The sequence below is a fragment of the Sapajus apella genome, unplaced genomic scaffold, assembly GCF_009761245.1.
Source record: "Sapajus apella isolate SASKATOON/1434 unplaced genomic scaffold, GSC_monkey_1.0 scaffold17, whole genome shotgun sequence".
In the NCBI taxonomy this organism is placed as follows: Eukaryota; Metazoa; Chordata; class Mammalia; order Primates; family Cebidae; genus Sapajus; species Sapajus apella.
Window position 1 is genome coordinate 30152551 of NW_022436957.1, and position 17437 is coordinate 30169987.

A 17437-nucleotide genomic window follows, 5' to 3' on the forward strand; every position below is an offset into this window, starting at 1 on the left:
ATATATACGTGCTTGTGTCTTTTTGGTAAAATTATATTTTGCTGGGTATGTACTCAGTAATAGGATTGCTGGGTCAAATGGTAGGTCTGTTTTAAGTTTTTGAGAAATCCCCAAACTGTTTTCCACAGGGGCTGAACTAATTTACATGTCCACTGGCAATGTATAAGCATTTTCCTTTTTCTGCAACCTTACCAACATCTGTTACTTTGTGGCTTTTTAGTAATAGCCATTCCGACTGGTAGGAGACAACATCTCATCATGGTTTTGATTTGCATTTCTCTATTGATTAGTAATGATGAGCACATTTTCATATGCTTGATGACCGCATGTACATCTTCCTTTAAGAAGTGTTTGTTCACATACTTTCCTCATTTTTTTCCTAAAAAGATGCAACAAAAGTTTTTTATTGTAGATTGACAATTTATAATTATATAAATTCATGGGTTACAAAATGATGTCAAAAATTGTGGATACAATGTGGAATAATTAAATCAAGCTAGTTAACATATCCAAAACTTGAAATACATTTCTGTGATGAGAACATCAATTTTGAAAGGTATAATACATTATTAAGTATATGCACCACACTGTATAACAGAACTCAAAATAACTATAAAATATATTCTTCCTATCTGAGATTTTGTACCCTTTGATCATCATTAATTTTTTTTTTTTGAGACAGCATTACTCTGTCACCCAGGCAGTGGTGCAATCTCAGCTCACTGCAACCTTTGCCTCCCAGATTCTCCCGCCTCAGCCTCCCCAGTAGCTGCAACCACAGGCACAAGGCACCACACACGGCCAATTTTTTTTTTTTTTGTATTTTTAGTAGAGATGGGGTTTCGCCATGCTGTCCAGGCTGCTTTCAACTCCTGACCTCAGGTGATCCGCCCGCCTTGGCTTCCCAGAGTGTCGGGATCACAGGCGCGAGCCACTGTGCCTGGCCTAAAATTTTTATGAGACAAAATATCAATTTCAAAAGAACATCAAAAAGTGAGCAGGCCAAGCACGGTGGCTCACGCCTACAATCCCAGTACTCTGGGAGGCTGAAGGGTATTTTTCTGTAGTAAAAACAAAAGTTACTAAAAATACAAAAAATTAGCCAGCTGTGGTGGCAGATGCCTATAATCCCAGCTATTCCAGTGACTGAGGTAGGAGAATCTCTTGAACCCAGGAGGTGGAGGTTGCAGTGAGCACCACTGCACTCCAGCCTGGGCGACAGAGCAAGGCTCCATCCCAAGGGGAAAAAAAAAAAAAAAGTATTTGTCTCTAGTAAAAATACCAAAAAAAAAAAAAAAAAAATTAGCTGGACATGGTGGCTCGTGCCTGGAATCCTAGCTATCTGGGAGGCCGAGGCTGGAGAACCGACAGAATCCGGGAGGCAGAGATCACAGTGAGCCAAGAAGACACCACTGCACTTCAGCCTGGGCAACACGAGTGAAATCTCATCTCAAAAAAAAAAAAAAAGAGTGAGCATATTTTTAACCATCCTCAGCTCATAATAGAGCAAACAGGTCAGCAGAATAATAATTCATGCTATTGCATGTGTAATGAACTGGCAACAAGAGAAAGGTGGTCGAAGAAAGTTAGAGAGGAACTGTGTCTTGTAAGAATTAAAATCTAGGGGCTCCATAATCATCTGGCATCTGTTCAACGTTGTATCTATGGTTAGAAATGTACGTGACAGAAACTCCCAGGAATCTCATGGATTCTTCTTTTAAGGTCCGGGTCAACTGTGGCCACAATGTAACACTTATGGTGAGTTACTCTCTGTACTAAGCAGTCATCTGCGTAGGTTCCTTTGTGTGTACATGGTAAACGTTCAAATCTTGGATCCTTGGCGATCCTTAGAGCCACTTGATACTTCTGCCCAATTTCTCAGTTTCAGCCATTATATAATCAGTTATACAAGGGACACACTTGGCATACAGACAGTCCATCATTGACTGCACTAAGTCCTGTTTGGCTTTTATGGAAAAGTTGATAACGTTGGTATCAATGACAATGTGGAAAGGTGGGCCCAGCTGTGTATTATATAGCTAGTGCTCGACTTACGACCACGGTCGGACTGCAGACCGGTGGTAACACGATTTGGTTGTAAGTTGAGTAGGCTATATGTACAGCTGAAATGGTGCACGCGGAGATGGTAGTGCTGCCGGAAGCTGGTCTGCACTGTCATACAGCCAGCTGCGCAACGTTTGCGCTGCCAGACGCGGAGCAGTCGTGGCTAGCGATTGTGGTCGTAAAGTCGAATGGTCGTAAGTTGCATAGGTGGTGAGTCGATCAATACCCATATTGGAAAATAGGAAGGGCGTTGAGGAACCCCTCTTTCCTATAACACACTGGGATCCTTCTTCTCTTTTTAGGTTTTAATCTATCCTTTTCTTTAAGCTTCTGATCTCTGAGACTAAGCATTCGCTTCATGGTCGCATACTTCCTTGTTTTCTTTTGCTTCCCCATAGTCAGGCCACACTTCCGCCCATGTTTTAATGGGATTGTTACTACTTGCTGAATTGTTTAAGTTCCCTATAGCTTCTGGATATTAAACCTTTGTCAGATGCATGGCTTGCAAATATTTTCTCCCATTCTGTACATTGTTTACTTTGTTGATAGTTTTTATTTGCTGTGTGGAAGTTATTTGGTTTAACGACGTCCCACTTGTCTATTTCCTTTTCTGTTGCAAGTACTTTTGGAGACTTTGTCATGAAATCTTTGCCAAGCCAAAGCCTATGTTCAGAATGGTATGTCCTATATTTTCTTCTAGGGTTTTAATAGTTTTAGGTCTCATATTTTTGTCTTTGATCTAATTTGAGTTGATTTTTGTGTATGGTGAAAGGAAGAGGTCCAGTTTCAATCTTGTGTGTATGGCTAGCTAGATATCGCAACATCATTTATTGAATAGGAAGTCCTTTCCCCATTGCTTGTTACTATAGATTTTGTCAAAGGTCAGATGAATTGTAGGTTTGCAGCTTTATTTCTGGGTTCTACAACCTGTTCAGTTGGTCTATGTGTCTGTTTTTGTACCAGTACCATGCTGTTTTTGTTACTGTAGTTTTGCAGTACAGTTTGAAGTCAAGATAGTGTGAGTCCTCTGTCTTTTTCCTTTTCGCTTATAATTGCTTTGGCTATTCATTCTCTTTTTTGGTTCCATATGAATTTTAGAATAGTTTTTGTTCTAAATGTGTGAAAAATGATATTGGTCATTTGATAGGAATAGCATGGAATCTGTAAATTACCTTGTGCAGTATGGCCCTTTTAATGATATTGATTCTTCCTATATATGAGCATAGAATGTTTTTCCATTTGTTTGTGCTGTCTTTTATTATTTTTAGCAGTGTTTCATAATTCCAGTAGAGATCTTTCACCTCCCTTGTTAGCTGTATTCCTAGGTATTTTATTATCCTCATGGCTATTTTGAATTAGTCCAGGACATCTTTCAAGTGTCCACTTTTTCCTTGTCTATCACTGTCACTCTAATCCATCATCTCTGGAGGTACACAAATAAAATAACACCTTTAATGGTTTTTGTATATTTAAATTGTTCTTTTAAAATATATTCCTTATACCTTCAAACAGTGTGAACTTTAAAAAATGTGAATCTGAACATGTCAGTAGTACACACACACACACACACACACACACACACACACCTTAATCAGTTGTTTCCCATGTTTTACAGATAAAGACTGAAGATATTAATATGGCATATAAGGCCATGCATGATCTGTCTCCTATCACTTCCCATACCTCTTGTGTCCCCCATGACTCCCTTTTCTCCTCTATAGTCACAGAGGGTCTCTAACCATGTCATGGTTACTCTCTTCCCAGGGTGTCTGAATATACTTTTCCCTTCTACCGAATGAGCCTAATTTTTCATGCTAATCGTTAGATCTTAATTCAACTAAAACTTTCTCAGAGATCCTTTTTGACTGCCTTTATGGCTCATATCTCCCAGTTGTACACACTGTAGCACTTCCTAAATATAACAAGGAGCATTATATGAAATTTGGCCTATTACTTTATAGTAAGTTTTAGCACAGTGTCTGCCCTTCATAATGGTGCTACAGATTACTATTATTAAATATTTGATGAATATTTGATACATAATTTATAATTATGCTGGCTAGAATATATATTCAAGTGTTTCTTATGAGTTAGCTGAGATAGCATGAGTGATTCACTTTCTCTCCCTATGTACATGATTAACAAACTACCTGGTGCACGTGTGTGTGTTTGTGTGTGTACATACATCTGGCATTAATACATATATATGTATATATTTATATACACATACATACATATATGCATGCACATATATATGTATTTATTAATTCCTTTCTCTCTAGAAATATATCAGATTTTACTCTACTTTCTCCTGCACTTATTAAGCAGAGGTTTCAAAAGTCATTTTTATTCTTTGGAGTAAAAGGGTTATTTTCCTCCTCTTTTGATGATAGGATTATTAATTTTTTCTTGAAACGTTTTACAAATTCATTAGGATAAGACTAAGTATTTTTCTTTTTTAGTTTTACATAAGTTTTTGGTGTACACGTGGTATTTGGCTACATAAGTAAATTCTTTAATGGTGATTTGTGAGATTTTGGTGCACCAATTACCCATTTATACACTGCACCATATTTGTAGTATTTATCCCTTGTCCCCTTCTCACTCTTCTACCCCAGTCCCCAAAGTTCACTGTATCATTCTTATGCATTTGTGTCCTCATAGATTAGTTCTCAGATATCAGTGAGCACATACAATGTTTGGTTTTTGATTCTTGAGTTACATCACTTAGAATAATAGTCTCCAATCTCATCCAGATCACTGCAAATAGTGTTAATTTATTCATTTTTATGGCCACATAGTATTCCATCATATATATATATACACACACACATATATATGATGTATATATATGATGTACATAGAGATATATATATGATATATCACGTATATATATGATATATGTCATATATCATGTATATATATGATATATATATACATGATATATACACATCCGTTCCTTTATCTGCTCATTGATTGATGGGCATTTGGGTTGGTTCCATGATTTTACAATTGTGAATTGTGGTGCTATAAACATGTGTGTACAAGTATCTTTTTCGAATAATGACTTCTTTTCCTCTGGGTAGATACCCAGTAATGGGACTGCTGGATCAGATGGCAGCTCTACTTTTAGTTATTTAAGGAATCTCCACACTGTTTTCCATGTCAACTGTACTAGTTTACATTTCCACCAGCGGTGTAGAAGTGTTCCCTGTTAACTGCATCCAGGTCAACATCTACTGTTTTTTGATTATGTACATTCTTGCAGGAGTAAGGTGTTATCGCATTGTGATTTGATTTGCATTTCCCTGATCATTAGTTATGATAAGCATTTTTTCATATGTTTGTTGGCTATTTGTATATCTTCTTTTGTAAATTGTCTGCTCATGGTCTTAGCCCACTTTTTGATGGGATTGTTTGTTTTTTTCTTACTGATTTGAGTTCATTGAAGATTCTGGATATTATTCCTTTGCCAGATGCATACATTATGAAGATTTTCTCCTACTCTGTGGGTTGTCTCTTTACTCTGCTAACTGTTCCTTTTGCCATGCAAAAGCTCTTTGGTTTAATTAGGTCCCAGCTATTTATCTTCATTTTTCCTGCATTTGCTTTTGGGTTCTTGATCGTGAAACCCTTGCCCAAGCCAATGTCCAGAAGGGTGTTTCCAATGTTGTCTTCTAGAATTTTTATGGTTTCAGATGTTAGGTTTAAGTCTTTAATCCATCTCGAGTTGATTTTTGTATAAGGTGAGATCAGGATTCAATTTCATTCTCCTACATGTTGCTAGCCAATTATCCCAGCACTATTTGTTGAAAAGGTTGTCTTTTCCCAACTTGATGTTTTTGTTCTCTTTGTCAAAGATCAGCTGACTGTAAGTATTTGGATTTACTTCTGGGTTCTTTATTCTCTTGCATTGGTCTATGTGCCTATTTTTAAACCAGTCCCATGCTGTTTCGGTGACAATGGCCTTATAGCATAGGTTGAAATCAGCTAGTGCGATGCCTCCAGATTTGTTCTTTTTGCTTAGTCTTGCTTTGGCTATGCAGGCTCTTTCTTGGTTTCATATGAATTTTAGAATTGTCAATAAATGTGATGCACCACATAAACAGAATTAAAAACAAAAATCACATGATCATCTCAATAGATGCAGAAAAAGCATTTGACAAAATGCAGCATCCCTTTATGAATAAAACTCTCAGCAAAATCGGCATGCAAGGGACATATCTTAATGCAATGAAAGCCATCTATGAGAAACTCACAGCCAATATAATACTGAATGGGGAAAAGTTGAAAGCATTTCCTCTCAGAACTGGAACAAGACAAAGATGTCCACTCTCACCACTCTTCTTAAGCATAGTACTGGAAGTCCTAGCCAGCACAATCAGACAAGAGAAAGAAATAACAGGCATCCAAATCAGTAGAGCAAAGGTCAAACTGTCACTATTTGCTGACGATATGATCACTTACCTTGAAAACTATAAGGACTCCTCCAGAAACCTCCTAGAGCTGATAAAAGAATTCAGCAAAGTTTCCAGATACAATGTTAATGTACACAAATCAGAAGCTCTTTTATACACCAACAGTGACCAAGCAGAGAATCAAATCATGAACTCAACCCCTTTTAAATAGCTGCAAAAGAAATAAAATACTTAGGAATATACCTAACAAAGGAGTCAAAAGACCTCTACAAGGAAAACTACAAAACACTGCTGAAAGAAATTATAGATGACTCAAACAAATGGAAACACATCCCATGCCCATGGATAGGTAGAATCAATATTTTGAAAATGACCATACTGCCAAAAGCTATTGACAAATTCAACACAATCCCCATCAGAATACCACAATCATTCCTCACAGAAATAGAGATATTTGTCTTGGTAAACAATTTCACTTTTACAAGTCAAACTTTTTTTCAGTTGTATAATGTTTTTCTAAATTATATTTTTAATAGATATTCCTTCATTATTTATTGGTTTTGATCTCTTTCTTAGGAACACAAATTTTCTCATTCTATTTTCCACATGTCTTTTCTTGTGGTTTATAATTGGCTTCTTCTTTTCTTATTATTCTGTATCACAGAAAATGTCCTAGGTTTGTCCTCTATATCATAAATCAATTTCTGTAATACCATTACTATGTTTCACTGTTTGTAAGACTCTATTTCAGCCTGCAACATTAAATCTATTGTCATGTTTCCCTGTCTCACTGTACTCTTTATGCATTTTTTTCTGACTTTAAGTCAACTCAGTGTTGATCATGGTGTCTCACATTTTCATCATCACTTTCAACTCTCCTACTGAGAACATAATAGAGTATCAACCTTCCAAAACTGATTTAAGTTCATGTGGCACATCTTTCTAAAAAAAATCTGGGTTGTGGTTTGGTTTTGTTACTGTTGTTTTAGGAACTTGCTACATTCATGAAATTAAAAATACAAAACTTTGTCTAGTGTTATGTCAGTTTCAGACCTAAATCTGTGAAATTTTACTTCCCTTAAGAGTCATGCAACAGCTATTAGAATAATTTTCTTAATATGAAAAACAAGGAGATAAGTAGTTAGCCTATCCTATAGCTGAGGCAAAATAGTTTTTATTGTTATTGTTTTATAATTATATCTGTTTTGTGTAAGATTTCTGGTTTAAGGAAGTAATACTTATTTTACCACCCAATTGTTTGCCCATGGGGACATCTGTTTCTAGATAATGTTAGGAATTATTTGATTCCTTCATTAGCAGAGATATCAAATAAAAAACTGCATATCCAAGGAACACCATTCCCACAACTCTCTCTACTAGAAATGGGATTAATTGTAGAATGAGAGGCATGAATGAGACAGATTAGAGAGGACAGGTAATACAGTCCTCTCTTTTTTACTGAGAGCTCAAGACCAGGCTGGGCAATATAGCAAAACCCCATCTCAACAAAAAATACAAAAATTATCTGGGCATGGTGTTGCATGCCTATAGTCCCAGCTACTCGAGAGGCTGAAGTGAGAGGATCACTTGAGCCTGAGAGGTCAAGGCTGCAGTGAGCTGTGCTCACAGCACTGCACTCCAACCTGGGGTTGGAGTGAGATCCTGTCTAAGAAAAGTATTAAATAAAATAAGAAAAGCACTAAATTATAAAGAAAAAAAATACAAATTGTTGAATCTATAAGAAGGTAATGTAACAATGACCTAGTGGTAATAGTTTCTGTCATTTACTAGATATTAAATTTTGCTGAAGAAAAAGAAGAGCAAAAAGGTCTTCTGAATCTTTTTAGCTAATATAATGAAACTTCGAAGGAGAGGTGCTTTGATTGGTTTTAAATTTTTAAATATTAATAATCCCAAATGAACTTAGATAATTTTCATGCATTTATTAATTTACTTAAATATATATATACTGAGCATTTACTATGGACCAGACACAATTTTTTAACTGGTGGGTAATAACAAACAAAAAATACAGACAAAAATCTCTGACCAAATTAAGCTTATACTTTAGTAGGAAAAAGAGAAAACAAATGAAAAGGTGATATGTTTATGTTTATGTTGGTAAACGCTAAGAAGAAAAGTATTGGTATTGCAGATTGGGTTGAGGGGAGTGTGAGTGTTTACATTAAAATATAATAAGACCTTCTTCTCACTCAGATGAGATCACATAATACTCTCTCATGTCTATGTAATTTTGCCTGCCAACAAGGTTAGCATTTTTGTTACAAACAACTTTGAATTAGTTCACTTGACTTAGCAAATGGTTGGTGAAGATTCCAGAGTTTCATATTACAGAACAGGGCATGTATACTATACATGGGAGACTTCTAAGTGCAGGTGTAGTTAGTGATTCACCTAGAGCAGACGAAAATTTCAATATTGCTCCTGTGGGGAAATAAAAATTCTTATTTTGTGCAACATCATTTCCCAAAGGCCAGCCAGACTTGAGTCAGCTGCTAAGCGTATATTGAAATAATTACACAAATCACTGCATGGGCTTCATTCGTATTCACAAAATGACATTTGGAAAATATCTACCCAAAACAATTTTGGTTGGGGCAGATTTACTACTATCCTGTCATTTCCAAAAGTAACATATGGAAAATATGATCAGTTATTTCTAGAGACAATTCCTGGTTCATGACATTAAGATCCTTTAGTCTGTATTCAGAATGCATTTCTCTTTGCCATCACACAAGGATATATATCTAATTAATCCACAGGCTGCATCTGAAAATTTAAATGTAACTTAAGATAAAAGTAGACTAAAATCTAGCTTTATTTTGCACTGTATGACAGCAAAACCTCATGTGATTACCCACACGAATATGAAAATTCAAGCTTTTATAAACATGAATATCTTATATGGGTCAAAGTATAACTTTCCATTAAAAATATGACATGAAAATATAAAATGAATGTATATTAAATATTTTATTCAGCTAATTAATTAATGAGATATAACCACTTAGATGGTAAAACTGACTCTGAAAGCATTTGATAAGAAGGGGTTTACATAGTTTATTCAAAAAGCCATCTCAAAATTTTAGAGTAGGACTGATAGATTAAATACAAATTTGTTATGGTCATTTGGGGCAATTAAGTTGCAACCATGGAGGTTCTATTTTTATCAGACAGAAATTTTAAGTTAGCTAGTAACTTCGTAGTGTCTGGGTTGTGATCAAGTAGTAAATAGAAAATAGATATATTCTCCTGAAAAAATACATAATCCTCAGGTGAGCTCATTAAATAATGTCTCAGAGTAACATTGAAAAGACATACCACCCACCTTTTTTGGCCTTCTTTCCAGTTTTAATAATTTTTAATAGTCCCCATGCTTTGGTCATCAAAAATCTTTGAATATTGGTTAGAAAAAAGGGCTGACCTCATTATAGTTTAGTCTGATTATTTTCACAGATACAATGGTGGCGTTAGCTACATATGCTTCCTTGATCACATAGTATTTAGCAACTCACAAAAATATTTTGTTTGTAAATGTTATCAAAGACTCCAGGGTTGAACCACTTAAATGACTCTATAGTCTTTTTCTTCATATGGGGATTAGGACGTCAAGGCCATGAAAATCTCTCCCCTAGATTTCACTATGGTAACCATAGATTTAATAAAATTCTCTCTCCTCAAGGTCCCCCAGATATACAAAAGTTCCTTGCCTGCCAGAGAGTAACCTTCCAATCACTTCTGAGGCTGAATCCCTGTAAGACAGGTACCAGTATAGATTCCTGTGAAGGTTTTGTAGACATTTGCTGCCTTTATTCACTAACGATGGGCTTGCTGTACCTGATTAAAAATGATTCTTTCCCAACTAGAACACTGGACAATCACTTTGTCCAATTTGAGGTAAAATGGAGACAAATTCTTATGGAAACAATGAACATAACTATCGTCACAAAAAAATCAGTAAAAACATTTGTTTCTGAATTATGAGATTTTGACTCCATTTTAAAATGTTTCATTTCCATTTTAAAAGCATAATATTCTAAACCGAGAGGAAAAGATCAGGAAAGATCAATGACTCCTTATGTACTTATCAATGGATAAAGCATTAAAACATAGACCATATTCCAAACTTCATGGATATAGTTCATAAACTAAAAATGGGTTTTACCTTTTAAAATGTTTGAAAAAAAGTAAAATAGTAATAATATTTTGTGTCATAAAAGTTATATGAAACTTCAGTGTTCATAAATAAATTTTATTGAACACAGCCACACATATTCATTTACATATTGTCTATGGCACTTTTGTACTACAATGACAGAGTAGTTGTGACAGAGACCTGATAGTGTGCAAAGCCTAAAATGATCACTATCTGGAACTACAGAAAAAAAAAATGTGCTGACTTTTGTTCTAGAGCTCAATAAAGTCAACACAAAGCACTGAAAAATTTTCTGGTGAGATACTGAATCTCTGCTCTCTGAGCAAATTACACAGACAGTAAGCTTTTTAGTACTCCTTATTAAAAGAAGACTAAGAACTTCATGATCAATTGTCATTGTAATAGAAAGCAAAATAAAAGATTCCTAATCTCATTTCTTTTAAAATTATCTTATGAATAAGTTCATCAACATTGAGCAAAATTTGTCAAAATATTAATACATTTCAATGCTTCTCTTTAGTTCCATTATCTGCAACTATTACAAACCAAGACAAAATTTACTGCTTCAAAAATTCTGCAAGTTTTGATATTATCCAGGTTTTGTCTTTTACTATCCTCTTTCAGATTTCTGAACAGAAATCATAATTTACATACTACTCTCATTTTTCTTTGATAAACAGAACATATCATATTATATTCCATATGCTCTTGCGCTTTTCTGCTATCACTGATTTTAGTAGACTCTCAGTTTCACACAGTAGCTATTATCTTTTAACCAAATTAACTAATTTTTTTTTTCACAAACACATACAAGAAACATAGGAATAGAAAAATGATAATCACCTATCATAGAAAACAATTAGCAGATAAGCAAACTCACAAGTTCATATAATGTGGCTAACTGCTACTGACATAACTTATACACCTTCAGGTAAACAAAGAATCTGAGAAATTATTTACAGATATCCATAAGACAAAACATAATTACTGCTGACATAAAAACTTTGTCAGAGGAATAAACACATACTTTCATATTTTTCTCAATCCTAACTATTGTAGAGAAATACATTTACTTAACTGATTAATAAATTGATACAAACAGTTTAGGAAGTTTAGAATTACTGGTCTTTTCATAAGAAAATGAACCAAAAGTAATTTGAAAATAAGATGCATTGTGACAAACAAAACACATGAAAAAAACTTCAACATCACTGATCATTAGAGAAATACAAATCAAAACCACAAAGAGATACTCTCTCATGCCAGTTCAGGACATAGGCATAGGCAAGGACTTCACGGCTAAAGCAGCAAAAGGATTGGCAACTAAAGACAAAGTAGACAAATGGGATCTAATTAAATGCCAGAGCTTCTGCACAGCAAAGGAAACAATCATTAGAGTGAACTGGCAACCAACAAAATGGGAAAAAATTTTTGCAATCTACCCATCTGACAAAGGGCTAATATACAGAACCTACAAAGAACTAAGGCAGATTTACAAGAAAAAACAAACAAACCCATTCAAAAGTGGGCAAAGGATATGAACAGACACTTTACAAAAGAAGGCATCAATGAGGCCAACAAACATATTAAAAAATGCTCATCATCACTGGTCATTAGAGAAATGCAAATCAAAACCACACTGAGATACCATCTCATGCCAGTTAGAATGGTGATCATTAAAAAATCTGGAGACAACAGATGCTGGAGAGGATGTGGAGAAATAGGAACACTTTTACACCGTTGGTAGGAGTGTAAATTAGTTCAACCATTGTGGAAGACAGTGTGGCAATTCCTCAAGGACCTAGAAATAGAAATACCATTTGACCTAGCAATCCCATTACTGGGTATATACCCAAAGGATTATAAATCATTCTATTATAAAGACATATGCACATGTATGTTCATTGCAGCACTGTTTTCAATAGCAAAGACCTGGAACCAACCCAAATATACATCATTGATAGACAGGATAAAGAACATGTGGTACATATATACCATGGAATACTATGCAGCCATAAAAAACGATGAGTTCATATCCTCCATAGGGACATGGATGAATCTGGAAACCATCATTCTCAGCAAATTGGCACAAGAACAGAAAACCAAACACCGCATGTTCTCACTCTAATTGTTGAACAATTAGAGAACGTGGACACAAGGAGGGGAGCATCACACATGGTGGTCAGTGGTGGGGGCACTAGGGGAGGGACATTGGGGGTGGGAAGAGTGGGGAGAGATAATGTGGGGAGAAATACCAGATATAGGTGATGGGGGAATGAAGGCAGCAAACCACCTTGCCATGTATGTACCTAAGCAACAATCCTGCATGATCTGCACATGTACCCCAGAACCTAAAGTACAATAAAAATAAATAAAAAATTTAAAAAAAGAATGGTGATTATTAAAAAGTCAGAAAACAGCAGATGTTGGTGGGGTTGCAGAGAAATAGGAATGCTTTTATGCTGTTGGTGAGAATGTAAGTTAGTTCAACCATGTAGAAGACAGTATTGCAATTCCTCAAAGATTTAGAATCAGAAATACCATTTGGCCCAGCAATCCCATTACTGGGCATATACACAAAGGAATATAAATCATTCTGTTATAAAGATACATGCACACGTATGTTCATTGCAGCACCATTCACAATAGTAAAGGCATAGAATCAACCCAAATACCCATCGATGATAGACTGAATAAAGAAAATGTGGTACATACACACTAATGAATATGATGCAGCCATAAAAAGGAACAAGATTATGTCCTTTGCAGGGACATGGATGAAGCTAGAAACCATTACCTTGGCAAACTAACTCAGGAACAGGAAACCAAACACCAAATGTCTTCACTTGTAAGTAGGAGCTGAACAATGAGAACACATGGACACGGGGAGGGCAACAACACTTACTGGGGTCTGTTGGGCGACCCAACAGACCCAATGAGGGCGAAGGTGGGAGAGCATCAGGGAAAAGAGCTGATGCATGCTGGGCTTAATACATGGGTGTTGGGTTGATAGGTGCAGCAGACCACCCTGGCACACGTTTACCTATGTAACAGACCGACCCATCCTGCACATGTACCCTTGAACTTCATCTTTAAAAAATAAGATGAATTGATTGTATTGTAATTAACACTTATAAAAATTAGAGAAAAGTAATATGGCTGTATTCAAACCAATCTAATTTGGGCAAAACTTTAATTTGAATACATGAACTTAATTTCTTGTGTAAACAAGCTCACGGTTTCTATTTTAAAAGTTTATTTTTCTCTTAAAAGGTTGGCACATTTAACGTCTCAAATACTTTATTTTCTGCAAATCTTTGGGGTAGATACAGAGATGCACTTCCAAATCTCTATGAACCCATTAAAATAAAGCCCCATTATTTTGGAGACTGTATGATCTAATTTAATAATACCCTCCAGAGATATGAAAATATTCCAAATCAGAAAAAGCTTTTCTCGGTTGGCTACTCTGACACTGAGAGAGCTTGCAGTTTCATATTTCCACTTCAACCAAAATTCAAAAATAAACATAGACGTATAAAAATAATGTCTTCAGATAACAAACCACTGTTTGGGGCACTATGACTGTCAACCTGCTACAAGGGGACTTTTGTTTATGACTTCCATGGAGTGAGACAAGCAGGTGGTATGTGGCTCCTCACCACTGGCTCTCATGAGGCTAGAGGCAGTAGAACCGATATCCCGGTTGCAGCCCAAGAGGGGTCATCATAACATCATTTTGAAACACCTTTTATTGGACATTGAAGGCTCATGCAGAGGTAGCCCCTATAAGATTTTATTCTGAAATTCCCATGGGATTCCCACTGATTTTCATCTTTTTCTACCCATGCTGTTCTGGCTGCTTTGTGAGGTTGATTCTGCCTCACCTCTGATGCACTATCTCTTAAAAACAAAAGCCACATCCCCATCAAGCTACCATGGACCTTCTTCACAGAACTGGAAAAAACAACCTTAAACTTCATATGGAACCAAAAAAGAGCCTGCATAACCAAGACAACCCTAAGCAAAAAAACAAAGCTGAAGGCATCATGACACCAGACTTCAAACTATACTACAAGGCTACAGTAATCAAAATACCATGGTACTGGTACCAAAACAGAGATATGGACCAATGGAACAGAACAGAGGCCTTGGAAGTAATGCCACACATCTACAAGCATCTGATCTTTGACAAACCTGAAAACTGGGAAAACTGGCTAGCCATGTGCAGAAAGCAGAAATTGGACCCCTTCCTTACACCTTATACAAAGATTAACTCCAGATGGATTAAAGATGTAAACATAAGACCTAACACCATAAAAATCCTAGAAGAAAACCTAGGCAAAACCACCTAAAACATAGGCAGAGGCAAGGACTTCATGACCAAAACACCAAAAGCACTGGCAACAAAAACCAAAATAAGACAAATCGGATCTAATTAAACTTAAGAGCTTCTGCACAGCAAAAGAAACTATCATTAGAGTGAACCAGCAATCAACAGAATGGGAAAAAAATTTTGCAATCTACCCATCTGAACAAAGGGCTAATATCCAGAATCTACAAAGAACTTAAACAAATTTACAGGAAAAAAACAACCCCATCAAAAAGTGGGCAAAGGATATGAACAGACATATCTCAAAAGAAGACATTTATGCAGCCAACAAACATATGAAAAAATGCTCATCATCACTGGTCATTAGAGAAATGCAAATCAAAACCACATTGAGATACCACCTTACGCAAATTAGAATGGCAATCATTAAAAAATCTGGAGACATCAGATGCTGGAGAGGATGCGGAGAAATAGGAACACTTTTACACTGTTGGTAGGAGTGTAAATTAGTTAAACGATTGTTGAAGACAGTGTTGCAATTCCTCAATAATCTAGAAACAGAAATACCATTTGACCCAGCAATCCCATTGCTGGGTATACTCAAAGGATTGTAAATTGTTCTACTATAAGACACATGCACACCTATGTTCATTGAGGCACTGCTTACAATAGCAAAGACCTGGAACCAATGCAAATGCCCATCAATGGTAGACTGGATAAAGAAAATGTGGTACATATATACCATGGAATACTATGCGGCCATAAAAAAGGATGAGTTCATGTCCTTTGCAGGGACATGGATGAAACTGGAAACCATCATTCTCAGCAAACTGACACAAGAACAGAAAACCAAACACTGCATGTTCTCACTCATAGGTGGGTGTTGAAAAATGAAAACACATAGACACAGGGAGGGGAACATCACACATCAGACCCTGTTGGCAGGTGGGTGGTGGGGGGATTAGGGAGGGATAGCAGAGGGTGGGGAGACTGGGGAGGGATAACATTAGCAGAAATACCTAATGGATGTGACGGGGGGATGGATGCAGCAAACCACCATGGCATGTGTATACCTATGTAACAATCCGGCAAGATCTGCACATGTACCCCAGAACTTAAAGAATAATAAAAAATTAAAATTTAAATTTAAAAAGCCACAGTATATGCATCTGAGATGGAGATTCACAAGGGAGCTTTCTACTAGAAAAAGAGAAGATAGTGTTGACACATACTTGCTTGAATTTACTAATGAGGATTCTGAAAAGGTAACAACTCTGGACCAGTCCAAGATAGAACACCAATCTAGAACTAAGATTTTAGTTTCAGGTTGAGCCTTTATTATGATATCCAATGACAGCTACTGCTAAATTTTTTCCAGGGATGGTTGGCTTCAAGAATGGGGTAAAATATGGCTTACTAAATTTATCACCAAGCTGATTTTCTAAGCCATTTGTGAAGTTGTTTGTAAGCGATAAACTCTGGAGTCTTGTGTTCAGATTTTATAGCTAGTTTGTTTAAATAATTAATTTTACCATCTCATCAATTTTATAATATTTGTTGTTAAATATTAAGGGATTATGATGCTATGCTCTGTGTATGCTCTGGTTCAAGGATTCGTGGTTGGTCTGAAAATGTAATTGGATTTAGGATTGAATACTATTAACTCTACTCAGAACAACTGTTATATAAATAAACAATTTTTCTTATGCAAAACACAAGTACATACATATTCGATAGGTAATATTCAATAAGCTGACTGGATGATATACAATTTCTCTCTCTCTTTAGTAGCAAATAACTGAACTAACAGGATAATAATGAAATGAATAACAAAGCTCATAAAACATTCACTGAAATGGTGTTTTCTCAAGTTTTGCTTCACATACTATTTTAGCTAATTCCTTCTGATTTAACCCAAGTAATTTTATTGTTACGTTTTTACCATCATGTTTGGCAATATATGTGGAAGGTTATATACTACATTATTTTTACCTCACCTAGAAAAAAGAAAGCCAGAGTCATATGGAATATGTTTTGGTTAAGAAAATGCAATGTTAAATAAATGATATTTTTTGATGATCATTACAATTTGTTTGCACAAGTTGGTTTAATCCATAATATTATCAAACAATCTCTTTAAGCAAAATATAAATGAATTATGTGATCACAATAATAATAAATGATCCTTCTGTTTTTCTAAAAAAAATAAATACTAGTAATTATGTTCCTACTTCTGGGGTAAATAAGCCAGTGAAATTTAGGAATTATTAATAATCTAACAAAGAGCAACTTCTGTGCCTATGTAAGATACCTAAGAATAAATCCAAGAAAAGTTTCGTGAAATATGTATGAGTGATATTGCTAAAAGGTATTGGAATACCTCAGCACATTAAATTAATGGTTAAGAGGATTCAATATCAAATATTCAATTGTTCAAAATGCAAT

General features: G+C 35.6%; 1 pseudogene across 1 annotated transcript; it reads right to left on the reverse strand.

The window, feature by feature from the left end:
* Window positions 1-1501: 1501 nt before the first annotated feature.
* On the reverse strand, window positions 1502-2651 carry LOC116556563 (annotated as a pseudogene). Its single transcript, XR_004271072.1, has 2 exons — window positions 2291-2651; window positions 1502-2039 (listed from the first exon to the last, which is right to left on the reverse strand). The product of XR_004271072.1 is annotated as an rRNA-processing protein FCF1 homolog (transcript).
* Between the last annotated feature and the right edge of the window lie 14786 nt (window positions 2652-17437).